This window comes from Mauremys reevesii, linkage group 17, assembly GCF_016161935.1.
Source record: "Mauremys reevesii isolate NIE-2019 linkage group 17, ASM1616193v1, whole genome shotgun sequence".
Lineage (NCBI taxonomy): Eukaryota > Metazoa > Chordata > Testudines > Geoemydidae > Mauremys > Mauremys reevesii.
This window is the reverse complement of record NC_052639.1, coordinates 26,185,398-26,201,597: the sequence shown is the minus strand read 5'-3', so window position 1 is coordinate 26,201,597 and position 16,200 is coordinate 26,185,398. Positions and strand designations below refer to the sequence as shown.

General features: G+C 48.3%; 1 protein-coding gene and 1 long non-coding RNA gene across 3 annotated transcripts in view; one reads left to right on the top strand and one right to left on the bottom strand.

Moving 5' to 3' along the window:
- The window catches only part of LOC120385155, a 572,769-nt gene that overhangs the window by 241,129 nt on the left and 315,440 nt on the right, over positions 1-16,200 (top strand). The gene's annotated exons all lie outside the window — the stretch shown is intronic.
- Positions 6,883-14,671, bottom strand: LOC120385179. 2 transcript variants are annotated; one of them, XR_005589334.1, is made up of 4 exons: positions 14,637-14,671; positions 8,273-8,385; positions 7,289-7,441; positions 6,883-7,157 (listed from the first exon to the last, which is right to left on the bottom strand). It is a non-coding gene; the product is annotated as an uncharacterized LOC120385179 (long non-coding RNA). The 2 variants fall into 2 exon arrangements; XR_005589333.1 differs by lacking the exon at positions 7,289-7,441.

Sequence of the window (16,200 nt, the reverse complement as noted above, 5' to 3'; positions counted from 1 at the left end):
GTGTAGAAACCAAGAATTATACACTGGCAGGAGGAAATCTGTGGGACCCCTGTTTGAGACTGTGGTATTGATTAGATTTTGGGGTTTATTCTACAGGCTGCACCCTGTGTTTTGGATAAATCCTCCAGCATGTATTGCTCACAAGGGGCTGCCATTAGATTAGTACAACAGAGAGCCTAGATTGTTTCCTCTGCAAGAAGAGGGAATTGACCAGATCTCTGTGGACTCAGGCCAATAATATAGCAACCATTTGAAATATTTTTAAAAGCTGGGAACATGATAAGAAATTGGGCCACCTAGAAAAAGGCCACTAGCCTTATTTTTAAAGCTCAGCTATCCCAAATACAAGCTGGAGTTGGTGGGTTACATGTCATTTCCACCCTTAGTTCTATGACCCAGAAGTTGCTGACAGAGATGGTATTGAGAATCACTGAGACTGGGAAGGTATTGCAGTGGGATCTGATATATTTAGATGGATCTTGAGCACCAGACTTGGCCCACTGCCCTTACAGACTATCAGGAACCATCTGATCTGTGGTCAGGGGGATGACATACTTGGACACTTTCTGGATGGAAGTATGGACATTCACAATGCTCCTTCCAGGCATGTGGACCGGTTAGGGTGGGTGTGGGCTTCCACATACCGAATCCTACCGGGTCCATAGGGAGGATGAATGTGGAACTGAATACCCCAGCTACCTAGAGTTTAATTGTTTTTTGTCTTCAAAGTATGAGAAAACTCAGCCAAATGTTTGTTGAGTATTCTCAAAGGGGGGGATTGTTGGTGCCATTAGGCATATCCCTAGATAACTCAGGAGGGTAGAAAAACACAGTGTTAATGAAGCTTTTCTGTACCAGGCCTGAATGGACCAAAGTTATTTTATGCTGGTCTAAGAGTCCCTTTATGTTAAACTCTAGTTGAATTCCTAAGTCAGCATTTAGAATGGAATGTGTAACTGCTCCTTATCAGTGGAACACGGACAGCAGAAGATAGTAAATAGGGGCCCTACTTGTATTTAGTTTAGGAAAAGGGGAGGCAAGGTAATAAATTCAGGAGTAAACCAAGGTAACAGCCTTGAAAAGTTATGAGATAAATTGTTTGCTGTCAAGGATGATTTAATCTGTTTGATGTAATTGTTAACTATACAAAGTGCCTATTATATTGGAGGGGACTAGAAGGGAGAAGGGGGGTGAGTGGGCAATGGGGGGTAATGAGAATGCCTTGTTGAAATCATGTATAAGAAGGGACACACAGCTTGTATCTGTGTGTGCAGGATTTGAGATTGTAAATACCTCCCTGGCACCTTACTTGAGCTCAAATAAACTTTTTCTGCATTCTCCACCCTGGTGTGATAATTAGTGCGACGCACACCGGGCAACGAACCACTGTTTGCTGCCTCAGGCCTTTTTGGGCCGGCAACAAGTGTGAGTTCAGCCCTTGAGGGGGCCACTTAGGGAACTGGGGCAAAAATCTGTCTGGGGATCGGTCCTGCTTTGAGCAGGGGGTTGGACTAGATACCTCCTGAGGCCCCTTCCAACCCTGAGATTCTATGAGAACAAACAAAACCTACATTTCCTTTATTTATTTATTTTGTTTGTGAGCTTTTGGGTGTCACTCTGGTTTCATTCTCAAGATTTTCTGCTAGACTAGATTTTATTTTAGTGAAAACTGCTCTTCTCATCCAAGCACGGCAGGCTGAGAGCTGGGGCTCTTAGAAAACAATTGGGATAAAATGGAAAGAGCTGGGGACAAGGCCAGTGTGGAAAGGCCGGCACTGCTGACTCTCCAAGGTAGGTAGAAAGCCTCTGTCCTCATAGTATCTGAGCACTTACTTCACAACAGCTGTATGAGGCAGAGAAGGGCTGTTATCCCCTTTTTATACAGATGAAGACAGTGAGGCACAAAGCGAATAAGGATTTGCTTAAAGTCCACAGAAAAAGCTTGACAGAGCAAGGAACAGAACTTTCTCTCTTCTCTCACTACCACCTTAACTCCCCCACCCCGACAGTAGGCCAGACATATGCACTCTGGGGTGGAAATAGTGGACAAGAATTGATTACATGAAGTGAAAAACATGATTTTTCAGGCCTATTCTAAAATACACAGGATATCTCTGAATGCACATCACTGCCTCTACTCAGCAATCTGGAGAATTGGTCTGAAATCAACACTAGGAAATTCAGCAGAGACAAGTGCAACGTACAACACTTTGGAAGGAAAAATCAAACACACGTATACAAAATGGACAATAAACGGTAAAACAGTAGCACTGCTGAAGAGGATCTGGGAATTATCATGGATCGAAACCGGCATGTGAGCCAGCAATGCACTGCAGTTGCTAAAAAGGGCTAATAGCATCCTGGGGTGTGTTGGCCAGATTGTTATATAAGACACTCGAGATAATTGTTCCAGTCCATATTGTACTAGCGAGGCCTCAGCTTTAGGAGAGAGAGCCACATAAATAAGAAGAAAACAAAGAAAGAAGAAGTGGGACCACTAAACAATGAGGATGGAATGGAGGTTAAGGATAATCTAGGCATGGCCCATTATCTAAACAAATACTTTGCCTCAGTCTTTAATGAGGCTAATGAGGAGCTTAGGGATAATGGTAGGATGACAAACGGGAATGAGGATATGGAGGTAGATATTACCATATCCGAGGTAGAAGCCAAACTCGAACAGTTTAATGGGACAAAATCGGAGGGCCCAGATAATCTTCATCCAAGAATATTAAAGGAACTGGCTCATGAAATTGCAAGCCCATTAGCAAGAATTTTTAATGAATCAGTAAACTTGGGGGTTGTACCGTATGACTGGAGAATTGCTAACATAGTTCCTATTTTTAAGAAAGGGAAAAAAGGTGATCCAAGTAACTATAGTCCTGTTAGTTTGACATCTGTAGTATGTAAGGTCTTGGAAAATTTTTTGAAGGAGAAAATAGTTAAGGACATTGAGGTCAATGGTAATTGAGACAAAATACACCATGGTTTTACAAAAGGTAGATCGTGCCAAACCAACCTGATCTCCTTCTTTGAGAAGGTAACAGATTTTTTAGATAAAGGAAACGCAGTGGATCTAATTTACCTCGATTTCAGTAAGGCATTTGATACGGTTCCACATGGGGAATTATTAGTTAAATTGGAAAAGATGGGGATCAATATGAAAACTGAAAGGTGGATAAGGAACTGGTTAAAGGGGAGACTACAACGGGTCGTACTGAAAGGTGAACTGTCAGGCTGGAAGGAGGTTACTAGTGGAGTTCCTCAGGGATCGGTTTTGGGACCAATCTTATTTAATCTTTTTATTACTGACCTTGGCACAAAAAGTGGGAATGTGCTAATAAAGTTTGCGGATGACACAAAGCTGGGAGGTATTGCTAACACAGAGAAGGACCGGAATATCCTACAGGAAGATCTGGATGACCTTGTAAACTGGAGTATTAGTAATAGGATGAAATTTAATAGTGAAAAGTGCAAGGTCACGCATTTAGGGATTAATAACAAGAATTTTGGTTATAAATTGGGGACACATCAGTTGGAAGTAACAGAGAAGGAGGAGGACCTTGGAGTATTGGTTGATCATATGATGACTATGAGCCACCAATGTGATATGGCCGTTAAAAAAGCTAATGCAGTTTTAGGATGTATCAGGTGAAGCATTTCCAGCAAAGATAAGTAGGTGTTAGTTCCGTTATACAAGGCACTGGTGAGACCTCATCTGGAATACTGTGTGCAGTTCGGGTCTCCCATGTTTAAGAAGGATGAATTCAAACTGGAACAAGTACAGAGAAGGGCTACTAGGATGATCCGAGGAATGGAAAACCTGTCTTATGAAAGGAGACTCAAAGAGCTTGGCTTGTTTAGCCTAACCAAAAGAAGGCTGAGGGGGGTGTGACGTTATGAGTATAATATACTATCTCATTGAAAGGTGTCAAGTATCAGAGGGGTAGCCGTGTTAGTCTGGATCTGTAAAAGCAACAAAGAATCCTGTGGCACCTTATAGACTAACAGACGTTTTGCAGCATGAGCTTTCGTGGGTGAATACCCACTTCTTGCATCCGAAGAAGTGGGTATTCACCCACGAAAGCTCATGCTGCAAAACGTCTGTTAGTCTATAAGGTGCCACAGGATTCTTTGTTGCTTATTGAAAGGTGACAGGGCCAGAAAGAGTTCATTAACTCATAGACTGACCTGACCCATGGGTGAACCTTGAGGACTGGTTAGGAAGATATGTAAATGACTAGAGCTTTGAAATGCAAGTCTGCATTGTTAGAGATAGAAGGGTAGATGTTTGCTCAGGTCTTGTGATGTCAGCAAACAAGTCTTGTCTATTGCTAGAGTTTTAATTCAAAGATCAAAAAAGGAATATTAACATTTATGATGATACTTGAGTGAAATAGTATTATTGTCTATGTGTCTCTTTGAAGGTTGTGCTAACCTGTATCTAAACTGTTTAATGGACAAATTACTCTGTGCTAATTGCCAGGATGTTTGGGAGAAGGAGTTAAGCCTATTGTTTTCTCAGGCCGAAAGGCTGCTGGAAATGTATAAGAAGCCTGGGACACGATCCTTCTTCATCTCAGATCTGCTTTGGGTTTCAAGAGGGGGAAACCTTAAGCCACAAGGATTGAGATCCCCAGTCATTGACTGGAGCCACCCTGAATATGAAAATTGGACTGTAACCTATGGACTATTTCTAAAAGGACTTTTGGCAACTACAAGCTCACCTCTACTATGTATCTGAACCTCAAGAATTGAATTCAAGTCTGTCTGTGTATTGATCTTTTAACCAACACTCTCTCTCTTTTCTTTTTTAATAAATTTTAGCTTAGTTAATAAGAATTGGCTATAGCGTGTATTTTGGATAAGATCTAAGTTATAATTGGACCTGGGTGTGTGGCTGATCCTTTGGGATTGGAAGAACCTTTTCTTTTATATGATGAAGTAAGATTCTCAGGAATCATCATCATATCTGACAGGTGTGTCTGGACGGAGGCCTGAGGCTGGGCACTTTAAGGGAACTGCGGGGTTTGGACTTCTAAGTGACCAGTGAGGTACTAGAGAAGCTGTTTTGTGCTGGTTGGTAAATCTAAGTATTGAAATAACCACCAGCGTTTGGGGTTTGTCTGCCCGTTTGGTTTGCAGTTCACCCTGATTGAGTGACCTCAGCTGGCTCCCACGGGTAGCACCGTCACAGGGGGATATGATTGCTCTTTATAAATATATCAGAGGGATAAATATTAGGGAGGGAGAGGAATTATTTAAGATTAGTACCAATGTGGACACAAGAACAAATGGATATAAACTGGACACTAGGAAGTTTAGACTTGAAATTAGACGAAGGTTTCTAGCCATTAGAAGAAAGTTCTGGAATAGCCTTCCAAGGGGAGTAGTGGGGGCAAAAGACATATCTGGCTTTAAGACTAAGCTTGATAAGTTTACGGAGGGGATGGTATGATGGGATAGCCTAATTTTGGCAATTAATTTGGCAATTGATCTTTGATTATCAGCAGGTAAGTATGCCCAGTGGTCTGTGATGGGATGTTAGATGGGGTGGGATCTGAGTTACTACAGAGTATTCGTTCCTGGGTGCTGGCTGGTGAGTCTTGCCCACAGGCTCAGGGTTTAGCTGATCGCCATATTTGGGGTCGGGAAGGAATTTTCCTCCAGGGCAGATTGGCAGAGGCCCTGGAGGTTTTTCGCCTTCCTCTGCAGCGTGGGGCACAGGTCACTTGCTGGAGGATTCTCTGCAGCTTGAGGTCTTCAAACCACGATTGGAGGACTTCAATAACTCAGGCATAGGTTAGGGGTTTGTTACAGGAGTGGGTGGGTGAGATTCTGTGGCCTGCATTGTGCAGGAGGTCAGACTAGATGATCGTAATGGTCCCTTCTGACGTTAAAGTCTATGAGTCTCTGAGGTGGACAAATTGGAGACAGTCCAGAGGAGAGCAACAAAAAAGATGGCAAAAGGTTTAGAAAAGCTGACAGTGGAGAAGTTAAAAACTGGCCATGTTTAGTCCTGAGAAAAGACTGATAAGGGACCTGATAAAAGTCTTCAAATCTGCTCAGGGCTGTTATAAAGAGGACTGTGATCAATTGTTCTCCATGTCCACTGAGGGCAGGACAAGAAGTAATCAGCTTAATGTGTAGCAAGGGAGCTTTAGGTTAGATATTGGGGGTGGGAGGGGCTGTCCAATGATAAGGGTCCTTAAGCTGTGGAATAACCTTTCCAGGGAGATTGGAAGCCCAGTCACTGGGGGTTTTGAAGAACAGGCTAGAGAAACTCCTGTCAGGGGTGGTCTAGATAATAGTTAGTCCTGCCTCGGTGCAGGGGACTGGACTAGATGGCTTCTCGAGGTCCCTTCCACTTCTACATTTCTATGACTTCATTATCCCCAATCTCTGCTCCTTTTGTTGTGGAAAGTTTTTTAAAAAAACCTCTTGCAGCTGTGAGCAGGTAGAGCTGCTCCCTTCCCTAACAGGAACTCCTCCCCACAGTGCCTTGGGTTTAGTTTCAGTTTAATAATCCAACCCTGACCCCTGTGGGCAGTTGCTGAAAGTGGCATGTGCTGGGATCTCAGCCTGTCCCCATTGCACACGAATGTCACCAGCAGAGCCTGCACTGATTGTTCCCCTTGCTGTAAGAGAATCCAAGGACCCTATAGACCATGGAGACAAACTCTTCAACCCCCAGGTCCGGGCTGCGGCCCAGTGGCTGAGGCAGCGTGTGTGAGGGGAGCTGGCACTGGGACCCAGCACTGCACAGGGTATGGGATGAACAGAGAACTCAAGTCTCCGAAGCTCTCAGGCCACCTGTCCATTCTGGCTGCAGGAGGAGATCTGGGGAGTGGTCGTGTGAGGCCAGAAAAGGGAACTGGGAAGGAAAGGAGGGATGACCAGAGAGGCTGGTAGTGAGACAGTTAGTTCCATGGGCTGCTTTGTGACTGGGTACCACATAGCAGCTATTTAATGCATTGCACTGCAGAACTGATATGTTGTTGCAGAAGGGTGGTGTGAGCTGAAATCCTTTTCTTTGAGGAGAAGGTCTCACATGCTGCTCTTTTCCCACAGGGTGCATTGCTTGAGATCCGTAGTCATCAGTCAAACACATTCACCATGCTGTGTCTCGTGTTCCTGGGCCCTTCGTTCTGTACTGTCTGGAATACAGCAATGTCACTATGAGATTCAACAGGGAACCTGAGGAGCAGCCCTCTGGAACCAGAAAAGGAAACCCCACTGCCGGGGGGGACTGGTGACTGGAGATGCTGCCGAGGACACAGCTACTTACATGGGCTGCTCTACAACTGGGTACAATGTTGGGCCAGATTCTCACGTGGTGCAAGTTGGCCTAGATCCATTGAAGTCACTGGAGGTACATGGATTTTCACCGAGGGGAGTCTGATGCATCATTACCACTGTTTTATCACATTGTTCTTGGCACCTGTGTAGTGGGAACTGCTACATTGATGTGAATTAACTTCCCCAGGCCAGGAGCGGCGCCAGGGTTTTTGGCGCCCGAGGCGCAGGGCCAGCTCTACCCATTTCGCCACCGGTCCCGCAGCTCTGGTGGACCTGCCGCAGGCGTTCCTGCGGAGGTTCCGCAGGGCCCGCCGCGACGGTGGGACGCCCGCAGGAGCCGCAGGACCAGCGGACCCTCTGCAGGCACGCCTGCGAGAGGTCCACCGGGGCCACCTGCCACCCTCCCGGCAAAATGCTGCCCCCCCCCAAATCCTGGTGCCCTAGGCGACTGCCTAGGTCGACTAAATGGAAGCGCCAGCCCTGCTCCAGGCCCAGAGGCCTCATGGCAGCTGGCTGCCACATCTTCACAACTTAAATCAGGAGCAGACAGGAAATAAATTCAAAGCCCTGACAGCAGGGGAGAGGGCATTCAAACTTTTTAACAGTTTGGACCCAATTTCAGAGACGTCTCCCCTCCCATTAGCCCGCCTCTGGCCACTCCAGCAATGCGTGATAAGCACAAGGAATATCCGCTGCCTGTTTGGTATCTCTGTGCTGCCTGTGAATGCAATTGTTCATCTGGAAACAAGGGAGCCCCGCTGCACCAGCAGAGGGCTGAAGCTAACAGATTTTGCGGGATATTCAGTATTTGGGTTGATGCTGGCTGCCTGTCCCACTGGACCTCAAAGGCAGGCAGAGTTCCATAGACACGGTGTCCCACCAGATACCCTGGGAGCTTAGGATCCAGGGCACCAACGCTTCCAATGTCACCTGCACAGGGAGCTGTTTAAAATTCCACGCGCTTCACACAGACCTCGACTCACTGACCAGAGCATCATGGTCACAGCTCTAGATGGAAGTCAAGTGCTGGATACCATCTTCCCTCTTTTTTCCTATCAGGTAATTGAGAAGTCACATCGCGCAGGACTAGGAATGGAAACCAGAGCTTTAATGTGGTGCTTTTCAGACTGAATGAGTCAAATCTATGGTCTTTGATTATCCTGTCACTAATCACTACACCACACTCCCTTAACTCAGCAGTCCAGACCTCTAATATTCCACTGCTCTTTAGCAAATAGATGTGTAACCCGCTTGTAACAAGTGTGCTCTACTGAGAGAACCAGTTCAGGGTGAATTGCTAAGAAACAGGGCAGCTGCAGCCGCAGCCCCAGCCTGGGGGTCCTGCACTTCTAAGGCACCAAACCAGCCAGCCAGAGAGGACTTCGGTCTGGCCCCACTGGCCAACCAGACGTCATACAAGCAATTCCCTCAGATACCCAGTTCCCTTGTATCACCACCAGCGCCACTCCTTATAGGGATGACTAATTATGAAAACCAGTGTCCCCAGTTAAAGGTCCTCCCATTCCCAAAGGACCAGCCACAAAACCCAGGTCAATATACAAATCAGATTGTGCCAAAAAAATCACACTTTTGCCAATCCTTTAAAATCTAAAATCTAAAGGTTTATTCATAAAAAGAAAGAAATAGAGATGAGAGTTAAAATTGGTTAAATGGAATCAAATACATACAACAATGGCAAAGTTCTTGGTCAGTCTTGTAGCAGTGAATGGAATAAACTCCTGGCTCAAATCAACTCTCTGGGGTCCATCCACAGCTGCGCTGGGTCATTCAGTCCTGTGTTCAGAACTTCAGTTTGTAGCAACGTCCCTCCAGAGGTTGTCAGAAGCAGGATTGAAGACAAAATGGAGGGGTGTCCATGGTCCTTTGTATCCTTTGTCATGTGGCAGGAAACCCCCTTGTTCCTACTGTGGAAAATTACAGCAGCAAGATGGAGCTTGGAGTCACATGGGCATGTCACATGCCCACACATGACTCGGTTCCTTACAGGTAGCAGCCATTGAACATTCCCAGGAAGGCTCATTGGATGTGGATTGGAGTCTCCCAGGCTCCATTGTCAGTCAAGTACTTGTTGATTGGGCCATTCAACTTGACTAGCCCCTTCTCAATAAGCTGGCCAAATGTTTCACTGGTGCTACTCAGAAGCAAACAGTGAAATACAAGTACAGAGCCAATATTCATAACTTCAAATACAAGAATAATACACACATACCGAAAGCATAAGCATAACCAGCAAATGACAACCTGTTCATAGACACCTCACTTCACCATCTTTGTACAAGATTTGTTGCAACTATATGACAGTGGTTGCAATAATGGTCTATATGGTCATAGTTCAGGCATGGACGTGGGACGTGCCCATGTGACTGCAAACACCATCTCGTTACCTGTCATTTTCCACTCTCTCCGCTGAGGGCTTTGTTTGAAACAATGGGGGTTTCCATCCACAAGCTATAAAAAGCCCTGGACACATCTCCATTTGGCCTCTTTCCTGCTCAGACCTCTTGACGATGACCTTATACTAATGGGAGCGTTCTAACCAAAGGACTGAGGACCTTCCAATGATTCAGAAGCAACCAGAGACTTAAAAAGCCAACAGTTTATTCCATGACTGCTACAAGCGTGATCCAAGAACTTTGCAATTCTTGTATGTATTTGATTCTTTCAACCAATTTTAACTGTCACCTTCCTTCCTTTCCAGAAATAAACCTTTATATTTTAGATACTAAAGAATTGGCAACAGCATGATTACTGGGCTCAGATCTGAGTTGTAGATTGACCTGGGTATGTAGCTCATCTCAAACCCCAAACCTTGCTTGTCGTGAACCCATGCGATATTCTTACCAGACTGTGCCAGAGAGAGGGAGCTAGATGACATTGTCATTGCCACTGGTTCCAACTGAATCCCAAACAACACCTGGGATGTGTGACTCAGGGCTTGTCTGCACTTAAAACACTGCTGCAGCACAGCTGTGGTCCTTCCATGTAAACACCCCTATGCCAATGGGATGCCATCTCCAACTGCTAGTAGCTGGCTGATGGAGGAATTCTTTCTTTGACCTAGCACTGTCTCCAGGACGGGGGAAGGACTTCTGTTGGCTCAACTAGGCTGCTTGGGGGTGTGGATTTCACCCTTCAATGATGTAGTTATGCCGACCTAATTTTCTAGTGTAGCCAGGCCTAAGTAAGACACCTCCACTCCCAGCTTGTCTTTTTCCTTCCTGATCTATTTTTATAAGAACATAAGAACAGCTGTACCGGGTTAGACCAAAGGTCCATCTAGCCCAGTATCCTGTCTACCGACAGTGGCCAATGCCAGGTGCCCCAGAGGGAGTGAACCTAAGAGGTAATGATCAAGTGATCTCTCTCCTGCCATCCATCTCCACCCTCTGACAAACAGAGGCTAGGGACACCATTCCTTTCCCATCCTGGCTAATAGCCATTAATGGACTTAGCCTCCATGAATTTATCCAGTTCTTTTTTAAACGCTGTTATAGTCCTATAGTTTCTTTTTCCTGTCCCTCTCCTTCTGCTTCTGTTCAATCAAAATCTGACTTAGCTGGCCAAGACTGTGTGTTTTGAGCACTGCTGTAAGCCTGTGAGCAGAAAGCCAGCTAAATGCCATGCCCCAAGCAGCCCAATGGGGGTACAAGCTTGCTAGGTCTCTGAGCGGCTGGCAAGGCCTTGTGCTAGGCCAGAGCCAGAAGCTGCATCTTCTATCTTTGCTGTTCTCTTCTTTCCCCGTTTGGGTGTGTTCGCCTTATCTTAGACTTTATGGGATTGGACTTTAACAAGAGACACCACAACAGTGACAGCTCCAGCCCATCTCAGCTGATCTCTCTGATCTCCCCAGGACAGCTGTTACCTTCTTCAAAACCATCCAAGAGACCATCACATAAGGAACTTTCCTTCTAAAAACTCTCCCAGCTGAAGAGAAAGGGCACAGGGGATGCTGTTAAAGACAAGCCTTACTGACTCCTTTACATTCCCATTGCTTTAACTCTGTCTCTGTTTCTCTCTGTGTTTCAGTAACACACTAGCAGGGATGTGAGAGGTGTGTTTGCCATGGGACTAAGCGGGCTGAAGTCTCTCTCTACCAAACCGCCAGCCTTGTTTCCCCCGTTCAGTGTTGGACGGTGACAAGGGCACGTTAACACCTTTCACTCTTTCGGGGACCGTGAGCCTGTTTAAATGACCACAGAAGTTCCTGCCCCCTGTGTGAGTTGCATGGGGGAACTGAGCGTCTTTTCTCCTTTCTCCCCTCTAGGATGCCAGAAGCCCCATAGACGGGGCGTGGCTCCTCCCCCTGCACACGCCATTAGTCTGTTTCCCTGCGCAGGTTCAAATCCTGCTCACAGCAAGGCCAGTGTTTTAGCCACAGCCCATCTAAGAGGCCAGGGGCGGCTGAGTCTCCCCCAAACGGCCGCCCATGCAGGGGGGAACACTGGGGATGTGGGGCGGGTCACCCCTCCGTGGGCCCATTGTCATCTTTCGAGTGCTGGAAGCGAAGCTCCAGAGACGTGGGGGCCCAACCTGCACCCGGCTCCGCCCTGCCTCTTAACCCGATGCCCAGCTCTGCCTCCTCCCATCCCCTCCGCCTCTTCCCCCAAGGCCTGCGCCCCACCCCGCTGGGCCTTGTCCCCGAACCCCTCCCTCTCTCTGCCTCTTCCTGCCCCTGCTGCGCCTCCTGCCCCAAGGACCTCCCCACCCCGCTCACCTAAGGCAGGAAAAAGCGATGGGTGCCTGGCCCCATGGCAGCCCCCTTAGGGAAAGGGGCAGAGAGGAGAAAGCAGCAGGTGAGTGGCGTCTTAGATCATAGAACTGGAAGGGACCTCAGCTAATCCAACCCCCTGCTCAGAGCAGGACCAATCCCCAGACAGATTTTTACCCCAGTTCCCAAAACGACCTCCTCAAGGATTGAATTCCCAACCGTGGGTTTAGCAGGCCAATGCTCAAACCACTGAGCTGTCCTCTTGGGGGAAGTGAGGGGCAGGTCGGGGGTCTGGGGAGGGGCGGAGGGCAGTGAACAGCAAGTGGGTGGGGCCTCGGGGAAGAGGATGAGCAGGGCAGGGCCTCTGTGGCCGGGCCATGGTCTGGGCACCGTGGCCCCCCAACTTCTAGGGGTCACTCATCTGAAACCCAGGATGAAGTGACATGGGCCTGAGTCTTGTTGGGGCTGAGGCTACATCACACCTTTACCTTCGGGGCTCTACCGCGGCATAAAGCCCCCAGACACGGCCAGAGACAGGGCAAGGGGCCTCAGCACGGGAGAGAGTCAGGCCCAGAGTTAGACGAGGGGGGCAGAGAATAGTCTTCATTCTGGTTAGTTACACGGCGCCCTTGCTAGAAATCCTTCCTGTCTTTTCTCCAGTTCACTCCCTGACGCTGTAGCGCTGCCCCGTTCCCCCGTTTGTGCCATTGAATTGTCAGGTTCTGTCAAATAATAGCAGCAATCCAGCCATAAACACGACAGCCTGAAATCTCAGCTCTCCCCCTCCCCTCGCGCTAAAGAGAGAGAGGAGACCCAGGCAGCCAGTTTCTCTGGGACAGAAGACAAAGGACAGAGGCTTGTGGGAAGATGAGATCGGATGCTTGGCTGGAAAGAGGGGGCGTCTGGACTGGGGAGAGAAAACAGCCAGAGCCCACATGGATGCAGGAGAGACCTAGCTGGACTGTGCAGAGGGAGGTTAGGCCTGAGGCCCTGAGAGTTTCCTGTACTATGTTCAGATGCTCAATAAACCCCTCTTTTACACTGGCTGAGCATCACTGCAGTCTAGAGATCGGGGCTGCATTCTTCCTCTGGGAGTAGAGGCCCCAGGGTCCAGAGGGAGGGGACTCCCTGAGGGGCCCATGGCAGACAGGCATGCTCAGGTCTCAGAGAAGTGCCTTTCACGGAGGCAGAGGGGCCTTTACCCTCGAGAGAGAGTGAATCTCCAAGAAGGGCTGTCACACTGAAGGGGGTTCCTTCCAAGGACTGTACGGGGCTGAGAGACTGCACAAGTCCTGGGAGGCAGTGACACCATCCATGGCTAGATAAACAGAGGCTGGAAAGGGAGGTGATTCAGCTGTAGTGAGACTGATACTGGAACACTGCATCCCGTTCTGGTGTCCACGTTTCAAAAATAACGTTTTAAAAACTGGAGAGGGTGCAGAAAAGAGCCATATTTGAGGGATGGAGAAGATGTCTTATAAGGAGGCATTGAAAAGCTCAATCTGTTTAGAGGAGAGCTGATTGCAGTGTGCAAGTGCCTTCGCGAGAGAAAACACCAAGTATTTAAAGGGCTCTTTAGTCTTGCAAAGAAAGGCATAACAAGAACCAATGGCTGGAAGCAGAAATCAGAAAAATTCTCATTGTAGCAAGGCAAGATTTGTAAGAGGGAGGGTGATTCATCACTGGAACAAGCTGCCAAGAGAAGTGATGGATTCTGCATCTCTTGATGTCTTCCAATGAAGACTAGAGGCCTTTGGGAAGGTGCTTTAGTCAAAAAGAAGCTATTGTGATACACAGATGGGCTAGGATATGCAGGGAGTCAGATTAGATGCTCTAATGGTCCGTTCTGGCCTTAAGGCTACTAATTTATGAAAAACTGATGTTTTATTGTGTAGCGGCTCCATCCACAGACTGAACAGTCATTGAGTGCGGTGATTCAGGGGAAACAACTCCAACACCCAACGAGGCTGGCCAGGGGCAGGACATCAGCTTTGAGGGGAGGGGTGGGTGTGGCAGTGACATCACAAAGGCCTTTTGCAGGAACTCGGCCTATTGGGCAAAGGTGGTGGGGAGGGGGTGACCTCACAGAGAGACCCCGACATCAGCCGAGCAGAACCGAGGTGCAGGGCCAGGCCTGTCTCTGAGACCTCCCGGCTTTGCTGCCGCAAATCTCCTTCACGAGGTCTCTCCTGGAGGGCTGAGAGAGAATTAGGATTCACGGCTGTGAGCATGAGGAGGAACCTCTGTGGAGTTTTCTCCTTTCCTGCCACTGACTGTGCCGAAAACAAACTTCCCTTTGAGAAGGTAAGAGGCTGAGAGAGGTTTGGAACCTGTTCAGTCTGATCCACCTGGCGCAGGCAGCATTCTAGGCCCAAGAAACACTGGCTTCAGGTGGCAGAATTTGATTTCCTACCTAGGGTTTGATGGTTGGAATCCCTGGGGACATTGGGGTTTGTCCTTTTTGGTTTCCCTTTTCCTCTTTCCTCCCTCCTTTCGCCTCTTCTCTTGCTTCTTTTCCCCCTTTCCCCTGCTTCCCTCCCTCTACCAAGGAGGGGTGTGTGGAGTGCGGGCAGGGGAGGGGGTTGCTCTCATTGCGGGAGGTCCTCACCAAGAGGTGGGGCTGGATCTGAGAGTGATCTCCTCTGATGGTGACCTGGGCCGTACTTTGGCACATCTGGTGAGACCCCTCAGCCTCCCGCCCCCTCAGAGTCTCACTGCTGATTGGCCGAGCAGGGGGCTATCGACAGCGAGGAGACTCGGGTCCTTTTGGTCTTTTTTCAGATCAGGCAAAGAAGTCACAACCAATCCAATGTACGGGATTAATCTTGCTGCTTCTCTCCATTAATTGTCTCTTGGCAGTTCATGATTTCCTCTAATGTTCTAAGTTTTCTAAAATACTTGCTGAATAATTACTATGAACCACCGTTGGTCTATAGCTCACTTGAGAGCACTTTATTCTGATCAGTGAATGTATGAAATTCAAGATGTGACAGGTAGGTTGAAAGTCAGGAGCAGTGTTTCCTCTAATTTTTTGTCCGTGTGCGGAATGAATTGTGTTGTGCGCACCAATATGGAGGTGAGGTGTGACACATCACCTGTATATTGGTGCATGTTACAAAATTCATTCTGCACATGGATGTGTGACGAGGCGGTTCTGGCGGGACCCAACTGAGAGTGCCAAATCAGGACCAATTGCTCAAACAGGGCAGTCACAGCCCTAGGCTGGGGTTTTTCCACCTCTAAGGCAAACCAAACCAGCCACACAAAGAGGACTTCGGTCTCACCCCACTGGCTAACCACAAGTCACACGAGCAATTTCCTTAGACACTCCAGTCTCCCAGTATCACCAGTGCACTCGTCCTGGGGATGAATGGTTATGAAATGGTTATGAAAACCAACACCCCAATAAAAGAAAAAGGTTCCCTCGATCCCAAAGGACCAAGCCCCAGACCCAGGTCAATATACACATCAGATCTTACCCACAAATCACGCTGTTGCCAATCCTTTAGAATCTAAAATCTAAAGGTTTATTTGTAAAGGGAAAAAGGTAGAGCTGAGAGCTAGAACTGGTTACATGGAATCAACTCCATACAGCAATGGCAAAGTTCTTAGTTCAGGCTTGCAGCAGCGATGGCATAAACTGCAGGTTCCAATCAAGTCTCTGGAACATCCCCCGCTGGGATGGGCCATTCAGTCCTTTGTGCAGAGCTTCAGCTTGTAGCAAAGTCCCTCCAGAGGGAAGAAGCAGGAGTGAAGACCAGATGGAGATGATACATCAGCCTTATACAGGGGTGAGCTGGAGTTGGTCGCACCGGTTCACACGAACCGGGTGTTAAATTGAGAAGCGGTTTTAGAACCGCTTGTTAACTGGCTGCCCTGCGAGGGAAGCTGTGAAGGGCTCTGGCTGAGAAGGGTGTAATTCCTCCTCCCGGCCGCCGGGGGGCGCTGCGCTGCGCTGCGCGAGCCATGTGAGCTGCCTCCTGGCCCTGCTGCTGCTGCTGCTCCTCGGAGCTCTGGCCCTGGGGTCCCGCTGCGGCCAGGTGAGTCCCCGAGGGGGGAGGGGAGGGGGCTGCTCCCAGCCGGTCCCGGGTGTGAGTGTCCGGCTGCCTCCTGCTGCTCCCAGCCCCGCCCCCCCGTGTGAGTGTCTGCGCCCCTCCCCCAGCCAGCCCCTG